We start from the raw sequence: 22,989 nt of genomic DNA, 5'->3' as shown, positions 1-22,989 counted from the left end.
GGCATAGAATGAACCTTTAGTCAACAGAGTAAAGTCCATATATGATAAGCCTACAGCAAACATTATTCTCAATGGTGAAAAACTGAAAGCATTCCCCCTAAGATCAGGAACAAGACAAGGGTGTCCACTTTCACCACTATTATTCAACATAGTTTTAGAAGTCCCAGCTACAGCAATCAGAGAAGAAAATGAAATAAAAGGAATCCAGATCAGAAAAGAAGAAGTAAAGCTCTATTTGCAGATGACACGATACTATACATAGAAAACCCTAAAGATAGTATCAGAAAATTACTACAGGTAACCAGTGAAAGCTGAGCCCAGAAGAATTGATGCTTTTTAACTGTGGTGTTGGAGAAGACTCTTGAGAGTCCCTTGGACTACAAGGAGATCCAACCAGTCCATCCTAAAGGAAATCAGTCCTGAATATTCACTGGAAGGACTGATGCTGAAGCTGAAACTACAATCCTTGGCCACCTGATGGGAAGAACTGACTCACTGGAAAAACCCTGATGGTGGGAAAGATTGAAGGCAGGAGGAGAAGGAGATGATAGAGGATGAGATGGCTGGATGGCATCACTAACTCGATGGACATGAGTTTCAGTAAGCTCTGGGAATTGGTGATGGACAGGGAGGCCTGGCGTGCTGCAGTCCATGGGGTCACAAAGAGTCAGACAAGACAGAGCAACTGAACAGAACTGAATCAGTGAATTCAGCAAAGTTGCAGGATACAAAATCAATACACAGAAATCGCTTGCATTTCTATATACTAACAATGAAAAATCAGAAACAGAAATTAACGAGTCAATCCCATTCACCATTGCAACAAAAAGAATTAAATATATAGGAATAAACTTACCTAAGAGACAAAAGAACTGTACACAGAAAATTATAAGACACCGATGAAAGAAATCAAAGATGACATAAATAGATGGAGAGATATTCCATGTTCCTGGGTAGGAAGAATCAATACTGTGAAAATAACTATACTACCAAATGCAATCTACAGATTCAATGTGATTTCTATCAAATTACCAATGGCATTTTTCACAGAACTGGAACAAAAAATTTCACAATTCATATGGAAACACAAAAGACCCCCAAATAGCCAAAGCAGTTTTGAGAAAGAAGAATGGAGCTAGAGGAATCAACCTACCTGACTTCAGATTATACTACAAAGCTACAGTCATCAAGATAGTATGGTAGTGGCACAAAAACAGAAATACAGACCAATGGAACAAGAAAGAAAGTCCAGAAATAAACCCATGCTCCTACGGGTACCTTATTTTTGACAAAGAGGCAAGAATATACAATGGGGCAAAGACAGCCTCTTCAATAAATGGTGCTGGGAAAACTGGACAGCTACCTGTAAAAGAATGAAATTAGAACACTTCCTAACACCATACACAAAGATAAACTGAAAATGGATTAAAGACCTAAATGTAAGACCAGAAACTATAAAACTCAGACCAAAACATAGGCAGAACACTGGATGACATAAGATCCTCTATGACCCACCTCCTAGAGTAATGGAAATAAAAACAAAAATAAGCAAGTGGGACCTGATTAAACTTAAAAGCTTTTGCATAGCAAAGGAAACTATAAGCAAGGTGAAAAGACAATCCTTGGAATGGGAGAAAATAATAGCAAATGAAACAACTGACATAGGATTAATTTCCAAAATATACAAGCAGCTCACACAACTCAATACCAGAAAAACAAACAACCCAATCAAAAAGTGGGAAAAAGATCTAAACAGACATTTCTCCAAAGAAGACATACAGATGGCTAACAAACACAGGAAAAGATGCTCAACATTGCTCATTGTTAGAGCAATGCAAATCAAAACTACAATGAGATATCACCTCACACCAGTCAGAATGGCCATCATCAAAAAGTCTACAAACAATAAATGCTGGAGAGGGTGTGGAGAAAAAGGGAACCCTCTTGCACTGCTGGTGGGAATGCAAATTGATACAACCACTATGGAAGAAGGTATGGAGATTCCTTAAAAAACTAGAAATAAAACCACATGTGCATCAGCAATTCCACTCCTAGGCACATACCCTGAGGAAACCAAAACTGAAAAAGACATGTGTATCCCATTGTTCACTGCAGCACTATTTAGAATAGCTACAGCATTGACAGATGAATGGATAAAGAAGTTGTGATATATATACACAATGGAATATTACTCGGCCATAAAAAGGAATGCATCTGAGTCAGTTCTAATGAGGTGGATGAACCTATAGCCTATTATACAGCGTGAAGTAAAGTCAGAAAGAAAGAAAAATATCGTATACTAACGCATATATACGGAATCTAGAAAGATGGTACCAAAGAATTTCCTTATAGGGCAGCAATGGAGAAACAGACATAGAGAAGAGACTTATGGAATGGGTAGAGGGGAGGAGAGGGTGAGATGTATGTTGAGAGTAACATGGAAACTTACATTACCATATGAAAAATAGATAGCCAATGGGAATTTGCTGTATGGCTCAGGAAACTCAAACAGAGGCTCTGTATCAACCTAGAGGGGTGGAATGGGGAGGGGGATAGGAGGGAGGTTCAAAAGGGAGGGGATATATGTATACCTGTGGCTGATTCATGCTGAGGTTTGACAGAAAACAACAAAATTCTGTAAAGCAATTATCCTTCAATTAAAAAATAAATTAACTAAAAAAACAAAAATGCACTGGGGAGTTTAAAGGGTGGAATAGGCACATGACCTATAAACCAGGGTAATGACATAAAGGAGGGGGTTAGATGGTCAGGAGAGAACTCTTTGAGGGAACCTTCGGCTGAGTCCCGAAAGATGAGATGAAGCCAACCCTATGAAGAGCTGTAGCAAAGGCATTCTAAGCAATGGAAAGGTCCTATGGCTGGAAAGTGCCTTGTTCTGGATCCCTAGGTAAGTCAGCCTAGATATGCTCTCAGGATGCCGTGTGAGAACCGGCACTGTTTTCCTTAGAACTGCCCAAGTGTTCATGGCTGCTGAGAGGCAGGAGTGACTGAGGGGAGGGGGGGGAGAGACAGGAGGGCACGTGCAGCGAAATGACTGGAGTTGGAAATGGAGATGATTCATGACCAAAGGACAGAGATCACCAACCTGCACTTAACACCAACATTTATCTAAAACACCACTTTTGTCCAGTCCTGCAACAGATACTTGAGGTTAGACTCAAGGAAGAATTCCCTGTTAGAATTCAGTTGCCCGCACAAGAAAAGTTCACCTCTGTGTAGTGAGGCTGGGGGTGGGATGGGACCAGTGCTCATGGGATGTGTTACTTTTAGAGTGGTTTTTGACAAGTCAGCATCAGAATCTTGTGAGCAGACGTGTATAAAACCAAGCCATCAAAACATTACTGACTAGAGTATGAGGCCCAGTTTAACTTTTAGAGATAATCCCCAATACATGGATTCATCTCCAGTGAGAAAGTCAGAGATTCAAATGTAGACACTGCACAAAGACTACTTTTACAGTACCTATATTATTCCTACCTTACAAAGGGTGAAATAGTCATTACAGTAGCAACAGCTGCAGTGATGTGGGGCCAGATGCTGTTCACAACTAGCTCATTTAATCCTCACAATGTTCTCAAGCAAGCACTGTTATTCTCACTTTATAAAGGAAGAAAGTGCTTCCCTCAGGGCTCAGCTGGTAAAGATCTGCCTGCAACATGGGAGACCTGGGTTCAATCCCTGGGTTGGGAAGATCCCCTGGAGAATGGAATGGCTACCCACTCCAGTATTCTGGCCTGGAGAATTCCATGGACTGTATAGTCCATGGGGTCACAAAGAGTCGGACATGACTGAGCAACTTTCACTTAACTTCACTTCAAAGGAAGAAACAGAAGATTTAAGGGATTGGGCTAAGATTATAGTCAACTGTCCACCGCTGGTTAAGAGCAAAAGAGTCCACATTGGCTCAAAATTCTAACCCTGAGTCTAACACTTTTTATTTGGATAAGTTATTTTTGCTTTCTATGTCTCCGTTTTCTAGTCTATAAATTGGGATATTACTACATACCTCATAATACTACTGTGAAGGTGCAATGAAATAGTTTATAAAATACGTAATAAAAGGTTCTGACATATTAATAAACAGTTAAGTAGTGGTAAACATGTTACTAGTTATTATGTTCAAATGAATGAAATCATATGCATTCAATATATGAGACTCTTCATTCTGTGCCACTCAAAAAAGACATCCACTTTCTGTCTCCAAGGTTCTGCTCAACCTGTAGGAAAAGAAGGGAACAAGCAGAGAGATGAGAACTGAATCTTAAAGACAGGAAAAGAAACGGGGCAACCTATGTAAATACTCTTAAGGAGCTAATGATGGCATAGCTGTAAGAACATTCATTATAGATTGGTTAACGAACATGAAAAAGTAGGCCATTAGTAAGTCTTGACAGAGCATACCTGAAATACTACATAACCACTAAAAACAATCTCAGAGAGTGTATAATCATAAGGAAAGATGATCATAACCTGAGTAGAAAAGACAATAAAACCAAAATGAGTATCTCTAATCAGTACTATTGGCGTGATTTGCATTTTCCTTTTATTCATCTGTAATTTCTAAGTTATATCTAATTGGCATGTTACTGGTATAATCGGAAAAAATACAAGTTTGTTTTTGGATTGTTTAATTTTTTTTTTAAGAATTAGTTTATGTGATGAAAAAGGCGAAAGAGATACACTTCAGAAGAAGGCTGAAGAGGCGTACTGTATTTTCATAGTATCACGCCATTTAACAACTTTGTGGGTTGTTCAGCTGGAGGGAGGGAGATATAACCCATCTGATCCAGGTGCCATTTAATTATGCCCAAAATATATTATTTCCAGAGATTATACTAGTAAAGACTGAGATGTCATACCCCGTTTCCTGACCTATCCTAAATAGGTTTCTAGGTCTCTAATCAGCATTATAAATATACATAATTATATCTGGATCTGTTCAACTAACCCAAATAACATGCTCTCATTCAGCGTCCCCAAATTTATCTTCATGAAATACAAATCACTGACCTACTTTTGTTGAAGATAATCTTAACAGCACCCCCATCTCAATGACAAAAAAAATGAGGCTTGCATCAAGTCCCATTAGGAGAAGAAAAAAAATATGCTCCTCATCAGAACAGCTAACCAGGGGCCAAACATTTTACACCCTCACTGGTTCTGAGCAGTTTTCACCTCTGGAACCTAACACAGGAAGTTTAACAGGAAACGGGACCCCACACCGTGCTGTCTACAACACAGTGGCAACTCAGAGCCCACATTTCTTCCTGGCAGTCACCATAGTCACCTCAAATCTAGAAGTCTTTTTAAGTATTACCCTAGCAACTCTGGAAATTGATTTCAGGTCATTCTCATTTATAAACGGTTTTGCTTTTCAAAATCAAGAGGTCAGAGATCAGTCACTTTTTTTTGCCCTCTGGCAAGGCAAGATGTGGGAAGGGCACAGGGAAAGAATGAGAGAGGGAAACAAAAACAAAAGAAAAGAAGAGACAGAAGCAAATGAGAGAAAGAGAAAACAAATAGACGTAGAAAATGTGTTACCTACATCTGGGCTGGCATTTCCTAGAACAATGCAAGGTCTTTTGTAGGGAAGAAAGACTTTCATGTTAAGACCTTAGACACCATCATTTCAGCACAAGAAACTTACTTCTTTACCAACATTCCTAAAATAAAGCTAAAACCCTCCAAATGTGACTATCCAAATCAGTATATCACTGAAATTTTTCCCACTCTAGAAATAAATGTTCTTCTCTTCTGCTCAAAACAAGGCATCTACCTACTGGATATTGGGTATTCCTCCCCACTTACACCAGATTACCCTCTCCAAAGCAAGATCAAAACAGAGAAAGACGGGATAAAAGAAGTCCTAACGAGAGACGTACATGCACTCAGGGATGAGTGTGAATTAGTCACTGCCACACTAGCACATTTGTCAGGGGGTGAACAGAATACAGAAAAACTGAGTTCCAGATCCAAACACCTTGGTGCTGAAACTGCAGCATTCTGGAAAAGTGCAAATTATCTGGATGCACCAAAGGAAACAGCTGCTGCTCCTAAGTCGCTTCAGTCATGTCCGACTCTGCATGACCCCATAGACAGCAGCCCACCAAGCTCCTCTGTCCACAGGATTCTCTAGGCAAGAATAGTGGAGTGGGTTGCCATTTCCTTAAAGGAAACAGATCTATAGTTTAAAACGATCTAAGGACAAAGCAGACAGGCGAGCACCACACTTTGAGTTAAAATCTTGAGTGGCTGACTAGAGCTGGGGAGATGGGGATGCTGGCGAAGGAGTGCAGGATTTCTTTTGAGGATGATGACCAAACATATTCTAAAATTACTTGTGGAGACGGGTGAAAAATTCTGTGAACATACTTAAAGTCATGAACTGTACCTTATAAATGAGTGAACTGTGGGGTATGTGAATTACATCTCATTAAGTTACTTTCAAAAACCCTACGGCAGGACCTCCAAGGTCTCTGCCCACCATTGCTTAACTCCATGCCAACACATTTGAGGAGCTCAGTGATCTGACTGAGGTGTCACAGTAAGAAGCATGAGTCATCCTTTTCCTCCGTAACATTTCACAAGTCTCTCATTTAAGATAACCACCAAAAAACATTTCAACCATCTTTTTAAGGGGCTCAGTTCTCCAGATCAGAGGGGAGGTGGAGAATATGAGACCCCAATATTCAAAACTAAGATTTGTGAAAACAAGCCAAATATAGGTTCTTGTCGGCTGATAACCATCTTCACGCTTGAACTCTGCACCTCAAGTGCAAAATCCCAAGCCCTGCTGGGATTCTCCTTTCATCACAGTATGATGTGATGCCAGCCAGAAGAGACAGGGGACAGGAAAGCAAGCCAAAGACAGAACCCACAAGATACGGGGGCCAAAAGCTCAGTGCCACTCCAATTTTCTAAGCACTGGAGCAGAGCTTCCCGCTGGGGAACTGATTCCAAGCATGCTGGCTATATAGAGAGAAACAGAATTTATTTCCAGAGAGAGAACCATCTTGTTGCTCTACACAGAGCTGACAATATGGTGGTTTGCTAACCTTGCACACTGAGCTCAGGGCAGCTTCGGTCAGAGGGCTGGGAGAGGGCAGCAAGCAAAGTCATCTGTGGCTTCCAAGGCCTGGCCAGCAGGCCAGACACCTCTGGGTGTGGCTGGGGCTGGACGAGGCTGCAGATGCCAAGGTGCCCATCCCCAGGGCCTGCCTGGTCTCCTCGCTGCCCACAGTCAGAGTCATGAGGCTGATGCTCTGCTGGGTACCGGCCCAGGGCAGGATTTGTGTCAACATCTCAAGGAACCAGTCAGATACAAATGCAAACCCCCTTCCCTGTCTTTGGAAGAGCAGCCTACAGAATTTCTTAAGAAGCAAATCACAAGGGGAAAGCTGCACGGGTCAACACCCCAGGGTCCCAACAGCGGTAGCTGTTATCTGCTCCGTCACCCAGTCCTTCCTAGGAGGCTGAGAACCCACTGAGATCAGAAGAGAGATAAGGAGGAGCTGTTGCCAGAAATGAGTTCTCCAAAGGCACCTTGGAGGTACCCCAGCCCTCTCTGGGTTTGGTGCACAGTTCGTCCTCCAGAGCCATCCGCCAGTCCCTCTGCGGCTCTCCAGGAGACAGGGTTCCCCCCACCAGCAGTGCAACAACAGCTCAGTCAGCTCATTATGCTTCTTCTAGGTTTTTAAACAAAAACCATGCAATATAATCACAGGCTCTGATCCCAAATGACTTTAACCCTGACAGTACTCACTGTGGGGAAATGTGTGCCCTGTGACTGTGAGCAGGAAGTTTCCCTTCAGGAGCTTCCCGGCCTCCCCAGGCTCATGGGACGATTGGATCCTAGGCGTGGAGCCACATGCTGAGATGTTCTGAAGCGGGAGAACCTGTACCCTTTGGAGCCAATTCCCCATCATTCCTTGACCTGCTCTAACGGCTCCTTCCAGAGACAAATCTAGAAATGACAGTAGTGACATTCCAATTGCAGAGGACTTACCACGGGCCTGCTTACCCGTCACAATACCTATGATAATCTCATTTACTCCTCACAATAATATCAGATGGTGGATACGTGTCACCCTCGTACTTAAACCTCTTTCTCCGGTTTCAAAAGGCAAAATTCAAAGGCTTTAGGCAAGCCCTCACCCACACTGCCCAGGAAGACACACCTCATACTTAATCCGAACAAATCTCTCCATCCCTATTCCACCCACCTCTTCTGCCGAATGCTGATGCTGATGCCACAATTTCGGCCCCCGCGCTCTCCTCTCATTCCATGCCAGTGGTTCTCCAACTGTGCTGCACATTAGCAGTACCTGGGGTGTTTTTAAAATTCCCCTGGCACAAGTTGCAACCCAGACAAATTACATTAGAATCTCTGGGGTGAGTCCCAGACTCCCAGTGACTTCAATGGACTGCTTGGGCCTCTAATAACACCTGGTGAGACCCAAACCCACAGCAGTACCCCCTCTCTCTCTGGGGCCCCTGGCCTGTTTTTCCCTCCACCTGGTAGGTGTCTCCAACTGTAGGTCCCATGGAAATAACTCAGCAAGGACTCTTAGCCCCGTGTCCCCCACCATACACTGCAGGTCTTCTCTGGGGGTGCACAGTTCAGCCAGGGACACCCCTGCTCCCTCTTCCTCTGTTCTCCTCTTCAGTCACACCAGCAGGTCTTCCGTGAAAAGTGCCATGGTATCTTGATTTCTCTTCTATAATTTATGGGTGTTTGCTTGAATATTCAAATAATGATTCCACTGAGTAAAACAGATTTTCAAGAAGTGTACTCCGTGCCACTGGCTTTGCATACTCCCTGGCACACCGCCACCTACCCGAACACCAGCACCTGAGTCTGAGAAGCACATCTCTGCCCTTCGCTTCCCTCCCGGCACAATGGCCACATAGTGTCTGTTCTCTGACACACTTCTGCTCCAGGACAGCACAAAGCACAGGGAAGCTCAGATCGCTGATAGAATATAGTTCTGTTTTAGATCATACAACCACCGATACTTTTCAATGTAATGATTATGAATTAATGACCACTTGAAGATAATCTAGGAAAAAAATATTACTAACCACATCAAACCCATGATTTCAGGATGCTATAACGTTCTCTTTTGAAATAAATGTAATTTTTAATGAGTAGACGTTTTCAAAATAAATAAACCGTGGTAAGGTGGTGCAGAAATGACCTAGGTGATTTTAGAAGACTGATGGTTAGGAACACTGCCTCCCTGGACTGGCCTTTCCCCAAGTCCTCTGCTAGCTCCCCAGAGATCCTCTTGACCTGCCAGGAGTCATTGTACTGTGGACGGTCTATGGTTCCCTGGCCTCCTGAAGACGCCGAGCAACCAGAGCAGTCACTATGCTCGCCCCGTCCCAGAACCCCACTACCAGGAGCCTTCCACCACAGTGTGAGTGGTCCCAGGCACTGAACTAGAGACCACAGACAACACGTGCCCTCCATCAGGGCAAGTGCCAAGCTCTGCTGAAGAGGCAGGCAGCAGAGAGAGGTCAGACGAAAATGCCCAGCTCCCTTGCCACTTCCCAGAAAAGCTTCACAGACAGACAAGCTGTGCCTACCGGCTCAGAATAAAAGTCTTCTGTCAACAGATGTGGGAGCCTACCCTCCTTCACACCTGACAAACCTCCCAAGTAAAGCACACACTGCACCAAGACAGCGCTCCACTGCACCCTCACCAGAGGCACAGACAAGCTCTCCGGGGCCCACGCGCAAGGCATCACCAGTCCAGCTCTGGCTCATTTTAGGGAACAATTTTGTTGTCACTTCTGATCCCAGAATGAAGTACACACAAACTGAGGAGTAGGAAATGGACAAAACCCGAAGCACTGCTTTATTGCAGGCGCCACTCTACGATAAATCAAATGATGGATTCCCTTTCGACTCCAAAAATGTGATTTATAAAATTCAGTTCACTCAGAACTTTTCAGAAGCACCCCTATGAGATACCCATTGAAATGAAAAGTGTACGCACCCTCTGGCCCAGCAGTTCCATTTCCAGAATTCACCCTACAGATCTACTCACTCATCTGCCCATGACAGGTGGTACCAGGAGGTTCACAGCAGCATTGCTTATAGTAGCAAAAGGTTGGAAATTATCTAAATGTCTATTATTTGGTGGTGGTTTAGTCACTAAGTCATGTCTGACTCTTGCAACCCCATGGACTGTAGCCCACCAGGCTCCACTGTCCATGGGGTTTCCCAGGCAAGAATACTGGAGTGGGTTGCCATTTCCTTCTCCAGGGGAACTTCCTGACCTGGGAATCGAACCCACATCTCCTGCACTGCAGACAGAGTCTTTACCAGTTGAGCCACCCAGGAAGCCTGATTAAATAAATTATGTCCATACAGTGCCATACAATGCAATGCTAAAAATGAATTTGCTCTATATTTACCAAAGTTGAATAATATTCAAAATCCATTAAAATAGTACAAAATGCAAATATATGCAAAACAGTGCATATGGCTTGCTACCGGAGAAATATATAAATATGTATTTGCTGGCACATGCATAAATTATATCTGAAAAATACTCAAGAATGGGTGAAATGCTGTCTCCAGTAGAAGAACCAGGAATCTGGAGACAGGAGGCATCTAAGGATGCTTGCATTCCTTCCTGTCCCTTCTAAATTGTGTACTATTTACAGGTATTAGTGACATAAACTTTTTAAAAAGAAACATAGGTATGAATTAAAGTAAAAATGCTGTTTTAATTTCATCTCACTTGCTCAACTGATAATAATCTTGTACACTTGACCTACCAGTGTAATAACAAGATACAGTCAGGAATCTGTTATGGTTTGGGCTCAATCTGCTTGACAGTCTCTGTGGCACAGAAATAGCCTCAAGTTCAACTCGATCTACCTGGAAACCTACCTAAAGTCTCACGGGAGAAGCCATTTCATCTTTTCAAAGTGTTCAAATCAGCCTGGAATAAACTTAAAAGCACATTTGACAGCAAGAGCAGATGAGCTCTGAAATCAACGCGTGGTGTCTTTACAAACCATGTAAAATGGGGTTTATTTTGGCTTTTCCTGTGTGGCAGCAGCAGGAATCAAATCGTAGCTACTGGCTTGGCCAAAGGAAGCCAGCCAGTTAGCAAGGTTTGATCCAGAATTCCCAAGCCCCTCAACCCTTTATCCATCTGGCAAAGAAAACACACACACACAGAGACAGCCCCCTCCAGCCCCAGGAATCTCCACTTTCTAACTATAGTAACACTGCCCAAGCCTCCAGGCTCACCCCCTGCAGCATTCCATGCCTTCCTACCAAGGTGAAATGAGCCAGATATAAACATGCCGTGACAGCTTCTGGCCCACACTGCCAAGCTGTTTTCCTTACTATTTCCTCTCTTTCTCCACTCTGCGTTTCTACAAAATGTGTAAACTCCAGTGACTCTAATTTGTAAATATTCCTCTGGCCACCAAGGCTATTTTCCTCACCCTAACAAATGTGATTTCCCTGAAACTTGAGGTTGGAACAGCCTATTAGATATGGGCAAAGCCACATCCCATGTCCCATTTTATCTGTAAGAACTTAGAGCTCAGAAAGGATATCAGACAGGTCCAATGTTAATTAGGACACAGCCAATTAATTGTAATCTCTCTCTTTTCTAGTCCCTGGTTCCTTCAGAATCCATGCCAGCACCTAAAAGAAGAGCTTGTCCTGTTAAGGCTGCTTCCAATTAAAGCAAAACGTTAAGCTTCAGAAACAATCTAACAACACACTTAAAACAGTGCCAGACAAATGCCAACTAGACAGGGATGCCAAGGACCTAAAGAATCAATGTCGAGGAGCTTGTAAAAAATAATAAATAAATAGATTGGAGCTGGCAATAATTCCGCTTTAAGGAATCTACCCCCATGGAACTACTAGGACCCACACAGAAAGCAAAGTGTGCAAATCATCACTGTAGCACTTTCTCTGATAGTGAAAACTGAGGCAATCCAAATATCCCTCAACAGGAGAAGGGGTAAATCAGCCATGGTGTCGCCACATAGCAATGCTCTCTGCAGGTGTTAAAAGAATACACTGTATATGTGTACTGACATGGAAGACCTCTAAGACATAATACCAACCAGAAAAGCAAAACACAGACTAATTCATATCCTATAACTCCACTTATGAAAACAACAAATATGCACAGAAAAAGGACGAGTAAAAGAGCACATCGGTGGCTAACTCAGGCAAGGGGGTGCTTTACTCTGTACACTTCCACACTCTGCGGTTCTTTTATGAGTGTATTCATGAAATGTATAATTTTTTGTCTTTGCACTATAAGATTAGGTCATCCATTTACACTGTTCATCTTCCCCCAAACCTAATCCTTCCCAAGTGATCCTTATTTCAGAAAATAGCACCATCATTCACATAACTGCTCTAGCTAAAAACATTTGAGTCATTCTTGATTTTTAGTCTCAAAGCCTAAATCTGATCAAATAGTAGATCTCGTGGGCTGGACTTCCAAAAACACCCAGAATCTGACCTACATCTCCAATGCTGTCCCCTAGCCCAAGGTGCCACTGCCTCTTACTTCACCTATTATACAGCCTCCTAACTGCTCCCCTTGCCTCCATTCTTGCCCCACTAAATTATTCTCTACACAGTGGTCCCCATAATCTCTTAAAGCACAAGAAGGATGATGTCACAACCTTCCCCTGACTTTCCATCACACTCAGAATGAAACTCAAAGTCCCTTTGGGAGTCAAGACCTCGAGGACTTGGCTCCCAGCCTCTCTCCCTGTTCATCTGCCATCGCTCTGCTCCAGCTACACTGGCCTCCCTGCAAGCCCTGGGACACCCCATAATTCCTCTCACCTCACAACTTCTGCATCTGTTACCACAACCTTAAAAGCCCTTCCTCAAGGCCAAGGCTTGGATGACATGGTAAGAGCAAAGCAAGACTCCATGTTTGTTGAATGAAAGCCTTCCTCTGATGGCCTAAGATATACAATTTAAAACATACTGGGTTATAATTTTAAAAATTAAAACTTGAGTCAGTCAGAAGTGTATGACACTTAGCTTCATACTGGCATCTCTCCTTTGGCTAACTTTTTAAAATGTAATGGCCTAGACCGGGTAACAAAGTCACCTTCATGAACTGCTTTCCCCAATAGCTTCATGGTGACAACACTTTCTCCCTGACCCATGCTCATTTTGTCAATTCATGGGGTTTGTGATCATTAGCTTACATTGGCCAGCATTAGGAAGTTCAGCCTGGGGCCTCTCTCCAGAGGGACGCTGACTGGCCTAACTAGAGCAGAAATCTGAACCATAGCCTTGTCAGAATCACCTTTCAAGCCCTGGGATGTGAAACTGATCAGTCAAGTACATCTGAGGTTGAAGCAAGTAGAAGCAAAAAGTCCCCAAATGAGGGCAAATAAAGTATACCCAATGGTGTTCACTTACTCATCAAAAGTTTTACGGAAAAAGTAAAAGAATTAAGGGCTTCCCAGGTGGCTCAGTGTTAAAGAATGCAATGCAGGAGATGCAGGTTTGATCCCAGGGTCAGGAAGATATCCTGGAGAAGGAAAGGGCAACTCACTCCAGTATTCTTGCCTAGGAAATCCCATGGACGGAGGAGCCTGGCGGGCTATGGTCCACAGGGTCACAGTCAGATACAACTTGGAAACTGAACATGCACGCACAAAAGGATTAAAAAACAATCCGAGATGTAAACAGTGCCCATCTAAAAGATCTGAACAGACACTTCAGCAAAGAAAATGCATCAGTGGCCAATGAGCTTATGAAAAGATGCTGGACATTGTAAGTATCACAGAAATGCAAATTAAAACCAAAAGGTACCACTTCCCACCCACTGGGATGGCTACAATCAAAAAGACAGACAATAGCAGGTATTGGTGATAATGTGGAGAGACTGGAACCCTTGGATGATGCTGAGGGGAATTTAAAAGGATGCCTCTGGTGCAGAATAGAGTTTGGCAGGCTTTTACAAAATTAAACTTAAGTTTATCTATACAACCTAGTAATTCTACTCCTAGGTGGGAAATTAAATAAGAAATGAAAACATATGTCCATACAAAGACATGTATTTCACAGGCTGAAACTATTCTGCATGATACTGTTAAGGTCAATACATTTCTCAAAACCCACAGAATATACAACACAAAGAATGAACCCTTATGTAAACTATGGACTTGAGTTATAACACTATGTCATTATTGTAACAAATGTACTGAGAGAAATGGGTGTGAGAGGCTATATGGGAACTTTCTATACTTTCCACTCAATATTTCTGTAAACCTGAAACTGCTCTAAAAAATAAAGTCTATTAATCATATTTTTTTTAAGGAGGGAAGGGGGAACTTAAGCCTCAAATCAGTGGGCTGAGTGCTATAGATTATTGTCGTTCAGTCGTTAAGTGGTGTCCAACTCTTTTGCGACCCCAATGAATACAGCCCTCTGTCCATGAGATTTCCCAGACAAGAATACTGGAGTGGGTTGCCATTTCCTTCTCCAGAGGATCTTCCTGACCCAGGGATCAAACCTATGTCTCCTGCATTGAAGGCGGATTCTTTACACTGGGCCATGTGGGAAATTATAGATGCAATTTATTTACAGATTATAGATGCAATTTATTCAGTCCAATCCAGAACTGAATAACTGGATTAAAGTGGAAGGACTTTTTTCAAAGCCAGTGTTATATAAAAACTACAAAATCTTGTTTGGATATAATTTGCAGATGTTTATATTTGTATGAGTAATATTCCAAATGTCAGTATTGCAAATTACCACCATTTACAAATAATTAGGAAATGCTTTTTCTTCTTTTATTCGAAAGGTGCTAAAGCAAAGCAAAAGAGCTGAGAAAAAAACTTTTTGTTACCTAATTCCATATGCATTTGATCCTTTAGGATTTGTTAAGTAAAAAATAATATTAGTCCTAAACAAAGCAGGTCGGCACTGAAGAGCCTTTGGGAGTTTATACTATTAACGAAGGACTCATCTCACTACTGCAAAAACCTACATCAAATCCTAAAGAAGTACAAAAGGGTGACGTGTTTTTAAGCACACCACTCTTGATGATTTTTTTTCCACTCTCGTTTTAATGAGCAAAAAGGACAAACTATTTATCTTAACAAATCAGACCCAGGAACAGGTTTTTGGCCTCCATGTTCAACTCTCTACTACCCAGTTAAAAGAGAATTACTTTCATTCACAAAATAAATAAGTCATGGAATGTGATGCATAGCACGGTGACTATAGTTAATAGTACTATAATTTGAAAGCTGCTAAGAGAAGACGTCTTAAAAGTTCTCATCACAAGAAAAAAAATTCGTAATATATGTATGGTGATGGATGTTAACTAGACATATTGTGGCGATCATTTCATAATATATACAAATAGCGAATCATGACATTGTACACCTAACACTAAAAAATGTTCTGTGTCAATTATATCTCAATTTTTTAATATTTCAACTGAAAAAAGAAATGTTAGAAAAGTATGCATTTTCTAAATAACATTAAAAAGAAGAGAGAGACTCACTGGTAATCAGTGCTACCCCCAAAGAGCAACTCTACTGCTTCAAAAAGCCAAGAAGTAGTCAGGCACCCTTACTTGTGCCTCACTAGCCTACAATGGTTCTTTAATCCCACGATGATGAGAACACAAAACTTCAGAGCACAATACAAATCTTGGCTATTCTTTGCAACCAGGACTCAGAGAGTGAAAAACAATGGGTCCAATATTCTCACTTAATCTAACACCTGCTGCACGTTTTTCCTGTTTAGCGTCTAGCTCTCTGAAGAATTTGTATCTTCACTGCCGAAGTGTTTACTGAAGCACTGATGGGTCATGTTTAAGAGAAGCCCTGCAGTCCGTTGCCAAGTTCAAAACTTGCCTGCACGACTTCCTAGCTCTGTGACCTGAGACAAGTTACCCTAACTGCAAAATGCAGGTGAATAAGAGTACTCACCTCGCAGGACAGGGTTACGGACTCATGAGACAATGCGTGCACTTAGCATAGGGCCGGCCCTTGGTGAGTTTTCGAGAACAAGAGCTGCTGGCAAGGTTCCAGGTTTTCTGTTTGCTTGTTTGTTGAGAAAACTGACAATGCTCCCAAGGTCTTAACAGAGTGTATGTTCTAGAGCTTGACTGAACATCAAGTCTGCCTGATAACAGAGGCCTGGATGTGCCCCAGGTCTGGGTCTCCTCAGCCTGCACATTACCAGTTCCAAGTTAATTCTGCAGAGTTCACTTCTTAAATGAACTTAATGCTGAGATATGCTCCCCATCTACATAAAGGGGCCAGAGCCACATCCAGTGTATTCTTGAAGGCATCCTGTGGAAGGACTTCTATAAAGAGAATGCCCACTAGTATTACTAATGTTCAGAATCCAGATCATTGTGAAATGCAGAAGAGCAGTTACCAACGGAGGATTAGAAACAATTTTCAATACACTGAAGACATATATGCTTCTTCTGGGCATCCCTTGTGGCTTAGCTGGTAAAGAATCCACCTGCAATGCAAGAGACCTGGGTTCGATCCCTGGGCTGGGAAGATCCCCTGGAGAAGGGAATGGCTACCAATTCCAGTATTCTGGCCTGGAGTACTTAAAAAGTTGGACACACTGAGCAACTTTCACTTTCACTTTCTTTTTATGCTTCTTCTAGAACACATCTATCAGACTGGACATATAGACTATGGCAATTAATGACAGCTTGCATTATTTAAGAATGTAGATATGAGATAACTTTTACTTTTTTCCCGCCCACAATATGAAGTCAGGGCCCCATTGAGCCTCAAGAATGCCCTCTAGCTAATACTATCAAAACTATTTAAATTTCATTCTTTTTTCCCCCCTTAAGTACTGCACTATCTTTTTTGTTGGCAAAGTAATGTCTCTGCTTTTTAATATGCTGTCTAGGTTGGTCATAACTTTTCTTCCAAGGAGTAAGCGTCTTTTAATTTCATGGCTGCAGTCACCATCTGCAGTGATTTTTGGAGCCCCCAAAAAATAAAGTCTGACACTGTTTCCACTGTTTCCCCATGTATTTCCCATGAAGTGATGGGACCAGATGCCATGATCTTCATTTTCTGAATGCTGAGCTTTAAGCCAACTTTTTCACTCTCCTCTTTCACTTTCATCAAGAGGCTTTTGAGTTCCTCTTCACTTTCTGCCATAAGGATGGTGTCATCTGCATATCTGAGGTTATTGAGATTTCTCCCGGCAATCTTGATTCCAGCTAGTGCTTCTTCCAGCCCAGTGTTTCTCATGATGGACTCTGCAAATAAGTTAAATAAGCAGGGTGACAATATACAGCCTTGACGTACTCCTTTTCCTATTTGGAACCTAGGTAGCATATTCAAAAGCAGAGACATTACTTTGCCAACAAAGGTCCATCTAGTCAAGGCTATGGTTTTTCTAATAGTCATGTATGGATGTGAAAGTTGGACTGTGAAGAAAGCTGAGCACTGACGAATTGATGCTTTTGAACTGTGGTGTTGGAGAAGACTCTTGAGAGTCCCTTGGACTGCAAGGAGATCCAACCAGTCCATCCTAAAGGAGATCAGTCCTGGGTGTTCTTTGGAAGGACTGATGCTACAGCTGAAACTCCAGTACTTTGGCCACCTCATGCGAAGAGCTGACTCATTGGAAAAGACTCTGATGCTGGGAGGGATTGGGGGCAGGAGGAGAAGGGGACAACAGAGGATGAGATGGCTGGATGGCATCACCGACTCGATGGACGTGAGTTTGAGTGAACTCCGGGAGTTGGTGATGGACAGGGAGGCCTGGCGTGCTGCGATTCATGGGGTCACAAAGAGTCAGACACAACTGAACGACTGAACTGAACTGAATGCACTATCTAAATGTTCTTTCTTCATGCCTTAGCAAAAAACCTTTTAAGTATGACCTCACTTAAGTATATCAGACTTTTTACCCATCTCTCCACTTGGTTCAAGGTCCAAAATACAGCATTTTGCTTTGTTCATATACAGTTATGATGACAGATTTCTACAATTCTTATTTCTGTTAAAAGATAAAGGTGCCTTGAATTTAAGATTTGATATTGACAGACAAATACACAGCAGCTAAAATTTACTGCTGTGTGTTTTACTGGCATTCTTATTAATTTATTTCTGTTAAAATTCACTGTGATTGCCTTGGAAACATGATGCAGGTCAGAATTACTAACCTCTGAGAATGCAGTGATAAAGGCATATCATACCCAAAAAGTCTCACGAAAACTACTGGCTGAACTGGAGAAACACAGATACACTCATTTCACTTTACTTAAAAAAAAAAAAAGTGTCACCCAACAAGATACCAACCCCAGAGAAAGGCTTTATTCAGTATCACACTCTCTGCCCCAACTTGACTGAAAGCTGACTGACAGAAGAGGGTGGATCCTTGTTCTAGTTTTGGTAGTCTCTTCCCTGGTGGCTCGGATGATAAAAAATCCACCTGCAATGCAGGAGACTCGGGTTCAATCCCTGGACTGGGACGACCCTCTGGAGAAGGAAATGGCAACCAGCTCCAGTATTCTTGCCTGGAGAAATCCATGGACAGAGGAGCCTGGTAGGCTAGTCCATGGGGTCACAGAGTCAGACACAACTGAGCTACTAACACTTTCACTTTCTGCATCCTTGAAAATGCCAGGAACTAGAATGAATCCATCTTTCCATCTCATGAGAAAACTGGGTTTTCCCCTAGGACACAGTTCAGTCTCTGGGACGTCACCCCTGCTTAAACCCCACTGTAGGAGAGCAGCTTATGGTTCAAAGTTTCCCACCTGAAATTCCAATCAAGAACTCAGTGGCTCAAGTTGCCCACCACCATCTAAGCAAAAATTATTAAAATTACACTTCTGATATCCAGAATAGGAAAATCAGTAGAGACAGAAAATACATCAGTGCTTGATGAGGGCTGGAGGGCAGAAGAATGGGGAGGGAGGACTTAGGAGAAAATGGTGGGGGATGACTGTTTATGGGAATGGAATTTCTTTTGGAGGTGATGAAAATATTCTAAGATTGATTGTGGTGACAGCTGCATAGCTCTGTGGATGTACTAAGAACCACTGAATTAGATGCTTTAAGAGGGTGAACAAATTATATCTCAAACAAAGTTGATATTCTAAAATGTGAATTCCTGCCCCACCCCTCCCACCTAAGAGAATTCACTCTATCTTAGAAAGAAGTCAAATTGAAAGAGGCATATCCCCAGGAACAAGTCCATAAACCAACTCTAAAGGTGGAAAGAAAACAGTTCCTGAAAAACACCTCTCAAAACCAAAAGCTTAATTCACTTTCAGTTCTATGAAATCACATTTGATTTGCCATGAAGTCCATGAGACAGACAGAAATGAAGTTCAGTGCACTCGTGTAGACAATTCTGCTCTTAGTGACTCTTGCTCTGAATCTTGACATTCTGGAAGATAATAATAGCTACCATTAACTAAGCAGCACTACACACCAGGCCCCAAGCTAAGTGCTTTCGTTACATGCACTGTTTCATTACGTGCTCACAATAGCCCTAGGAGGTCAGCGTGGCTCTTCCCATTTTACACAGGAGGCGCTCAGGCTTAGTGATTTGCCCAATAAGTGATGAGGTCAAGAACCAAACACAGAAAATCCTAAAACTCTTAATTCTACAAGTGTCTGAACATCATCGCCAGCCTCTATTATCTCTCCAGAAAGAAAAAAGGACCAAAATATATAGAATCCTCTGGACTGAGACAGATTAATCAGGTCAAGGAAAGAGTGCTCACAGAAAATGTCTAGACAAATTAGCACAGAAAAAATTGACTGGGAATCACCACATCAAACAAGAACTTTCTCCAAAGGCAGGAGTTTCTGAAATGTAGGCCCCAAATTATTTTATTGCTTAGCTGCCTTGTGTCCAGCCCAGAGGTTTGAGCTCCAGGGAAAGACTTCTAGGAGTTCGTTAGTTCACCAGATTCTTTATTCAATAGACAACAGACCTACACAACATTTCTACTTCACAGTTAGGTGCATAGTTTCTGGAATCAGATAACTTATGTTTAAGTACACTTAATTGCTGTGATGCCTTGGGCAGGTTACTGATCTCTCTGGTCTTCAGTTTCCTCATTCATAAAGAGCAATGATCTAGCCGAACTTCAGCAATCCCTGGAGGCCAGTATTATTGCCTCAGATTAACACACAAAGGAAATCTAAACCCAAAGATCTGTGCATATTAATTATAAAATAAAGCCATAAAATTTTAGAGATGGAAGAGCCTATGAATCATCTAAACCAATGTTACTTACACAATTATGTATTTTTACATATATATATATATAAAACACTTAACATTTTGCAGAAGTGATAAAATGATCCAAAAAATGAATACACATATACTAGCATAGTAAGTATATAGCATAGTAAGAGAAGGCGATGGCACCCCACTCCAGTACTCTTGCCTAGAAAATCCCATGGACAGAGGAGCCTGGTGGGCTGCAGTCCATGGGGTCGATAAAAGTCGGACACGACTGAGTGACTTCACTTTCACTTTTCACTTTCATGCATTGGAGAAGGAAATGGCAACCCACTCCAGTGTTCTTGCCTGGAGAATCCCAGGGACGGAGGAGCCTGGTGGGCTGTCATCTATGGGATCGCACAAAGTCAGACATGACTGAAGAGACTTAGCAGCAGCAGCAGCATAGTAATATACCATGCAAGAAGGACCTAATGATAACACAATGCCTGAAGTTCAGGAAATAATCATCACCTCTACCCTCTTTAAGAGGGCATGTGGCACCTGTTCAAGCACTAGAAGAGTAGAAGAGTATAGTTAGTAACAGAGCTGGATATTAAGAGTTTAGAACACCTAGCTCTCCCCCAAGTTATAGAGCTGGTCCATTCATTAGACAATTTAAAAAACTCTTTAATTTTATCACCTGTACTGTTTCCTCCTACCCAAAGAATTCTTAAATTCCTCCCCCCCCACACCTTAAAAATAGTGGCAAGCAGATAAACTGCCAGTCACATACAGGCATGCTTCTCAGACTCAAGGCTAAGATACAAAATTCAAGTCCAAATTCCAACACTCTTGGACCAGGGGCTCCATTCTGGGCAAGAGGAATGAGGCAGAATTAAGAGCTCAATATCAGCAGGAACTTCATCTCTGGTTCAGACCCTGCAGGGGCTCAAAAACAGACCTGCTCTTAGAGCAGTGAGACTCTCAGCTAGTGATTCTTTCAAGCCTGCTTTCTCATTTGTAAGATGAGTTACAATACGTGAGATAATTTGTGGGTGAAGCAGTGCCTAGTATGGAGTAAGTCTCCACAGCCACAGGGACAAGAGAACAGTCACTAATACATCCTCAGTGCCCAGGGTAATATCGAGCACACAAACTCCAGATGTTTGCTGAATAAAGCGAGGCCCAATTAAAGCCAGTCTGAGATTCAAACAAAATTTGTGGGCCCAACCTGTAAGTGAGCCCCTAACTTACTCCAAACTAGGGGTCACATATTCCAAGGATGGCCCTGGTCATGAACAAAAGAAGAGTCTATTCATTTGCTTCAGGACACAGCCTCCAACAGAGACCCTGCCTCTGAAGAGCCTCAGCACACCAAAGTTCTACTTTTATTTCACCTCAAAAGACTACCACTTGCTGCCCTGGGGCTCCACTGTCTTCTTCATCTTTAGAAGCAACAGGCTCACAAAATGACATCTCAGGCATTTGACTTTAAGTCTCCTTTAAAGAGACTTGGTGACAATTCTCAGACCCACGGCTGCAGTCTGCCAAGACGAGCTTTCCTAGTTGAAAGATATCACCTATTAAGAAATGCAGCAAAGAGAAAGGAAAAGTCAAGTGAAAGACAATTCCACTATCTGCCTTTATATTATTTCTGATTCTTAAAAATAAAAGATGGACCAAATTATTCTTAAATGGGTAAACAGAAAAGGCACCCAAAAAAAGGAGCTCAGCAATCCAAGGCATCCATCCCTAGAGCACTCGTTTGGCCAGAAGGAGACACTCTCTGGCTCTGCAAATGACAAGGGAAATCATACAGAGAATGTAAATTTCATTTCTCCCCTGCCAAAGGGAAATTTGCAAAAATGGTTTTACAAAAGGTTCGAAAATCTCTAAGGATAAGTTTAAACTTCTTTCTGAGCGAAGATCGAGGACATTCCTTCCCAAACCTTTGAGTTTTCAAGGATATTGGTAGAGGTAAAAAAGGAGAGTGAGGGAGCGGGAGAGGGAGAGGATATGTTCGTTCTATTTTTAAACCCTCGCCCACAGTTTAGAGTAAAGGAACACTCTGATTCTGTACTCCCACCCCTATCACCTTCTGCTAAACACAAGAATCAGAACCTGCACACGTACGTGGCCCTGATTCTAGATCTGGTGGGTTACAAGCTGCCACTACTCCAAAGAATCGCAAGCTGACCAACCACCCTACCCAGCCCTTCTCTGGGAAGGGAAGGAGACCTCTCGGAGACCCCGGCGGCCCTGAGCAGGCTTGAGCAGCGTAAAGGGAGCGAAGCAGATACAACCCGCCTTTTCCTGAGGGGAGGCAGCGCCCCCTTGGCGGGACACGCTCCATTCCCACGGCTGGGCACTCAGGGGTGGGCAACTCTCCCCCAAGGAAGCCGGAGTCGTGGACGCGAAGGGGCTTCCCAATATGCTACGGTGCTCCAGGCACTCCAGTCCCACTCCTGAGACACCTGTGTGTGCCGCGCACACCCACCCGCGGCGCCCCAGAGCGCTACTCGCGCTCGGTCACCTCCCAGTCACCCCGGAACGCAAACGGCCGGGTGATGGGTCTCTTCCTTCACTATCTTGTTGCTAGCTCGCCCGTTTTACGTATCCTTTCCGCCTCGCGACAAGGGTCTACGCCCGTCCCTCAGCGCCCAGGAGCAGAAATCCAGCCGGGGGCGGGACCCCTAGGTCTGAGCGCCACCCGACGGCCCCTCCCGCCCCGGGGCACCGTCCCCGCCAGGCTCCGGGGC

General features: G+C 42.9%; 1 protein-coding gene across 4 annotated transcripts in view; it reads right to left on the bottom strand.

Annotated features, from left to right (window-relative positions):
* The window catches only part of ARHGAP26 (Rho GTPase activating protein 26), a 473,350-nt gene that overhangs the window by 449,789 nt on the left and 572 nt on the right, over positions 1 to 22,989 (bottom strand). The window contains exon 1 of one of the 4 annotated variants that reach the window (XM_070792122.1): positions 1 to 22,989. This exon is cut by the window's left edge and continues 19,677 nt beyond it. The exons of the other annotated variants lie outside the window; for them this stretch is intronic. The gene's annotated coding sequence lies outside the window, so the exon portion shown is untranslated. 4 annotated transcript variants of the gene reach the window in all.

The sequence above is a fragment of the Bos indicus genome, chromosome 7 (genome assembly GCF_029378745.1).
Source record: "Bos indicus isolate NIAB-ARS_2022 breed Sahiwal x Tharparkar chromosome 7, NIAB-ARS_B.indTharparkar_mat_pri_1.0, whole genome shotgun sequence".
NCBI classification, from domain to species: domain Eukaryota; kingdom Metazoa; phylum Chordata; class Mammalia; order Artiodactyla; family Bovidae; genus Bos; species Bos indicus.
The sequence above is the reverse complement of the archived record's forward strand: the minus strand, read 5'-3'. Positions and strand labels throughout refer to the sequence as shown.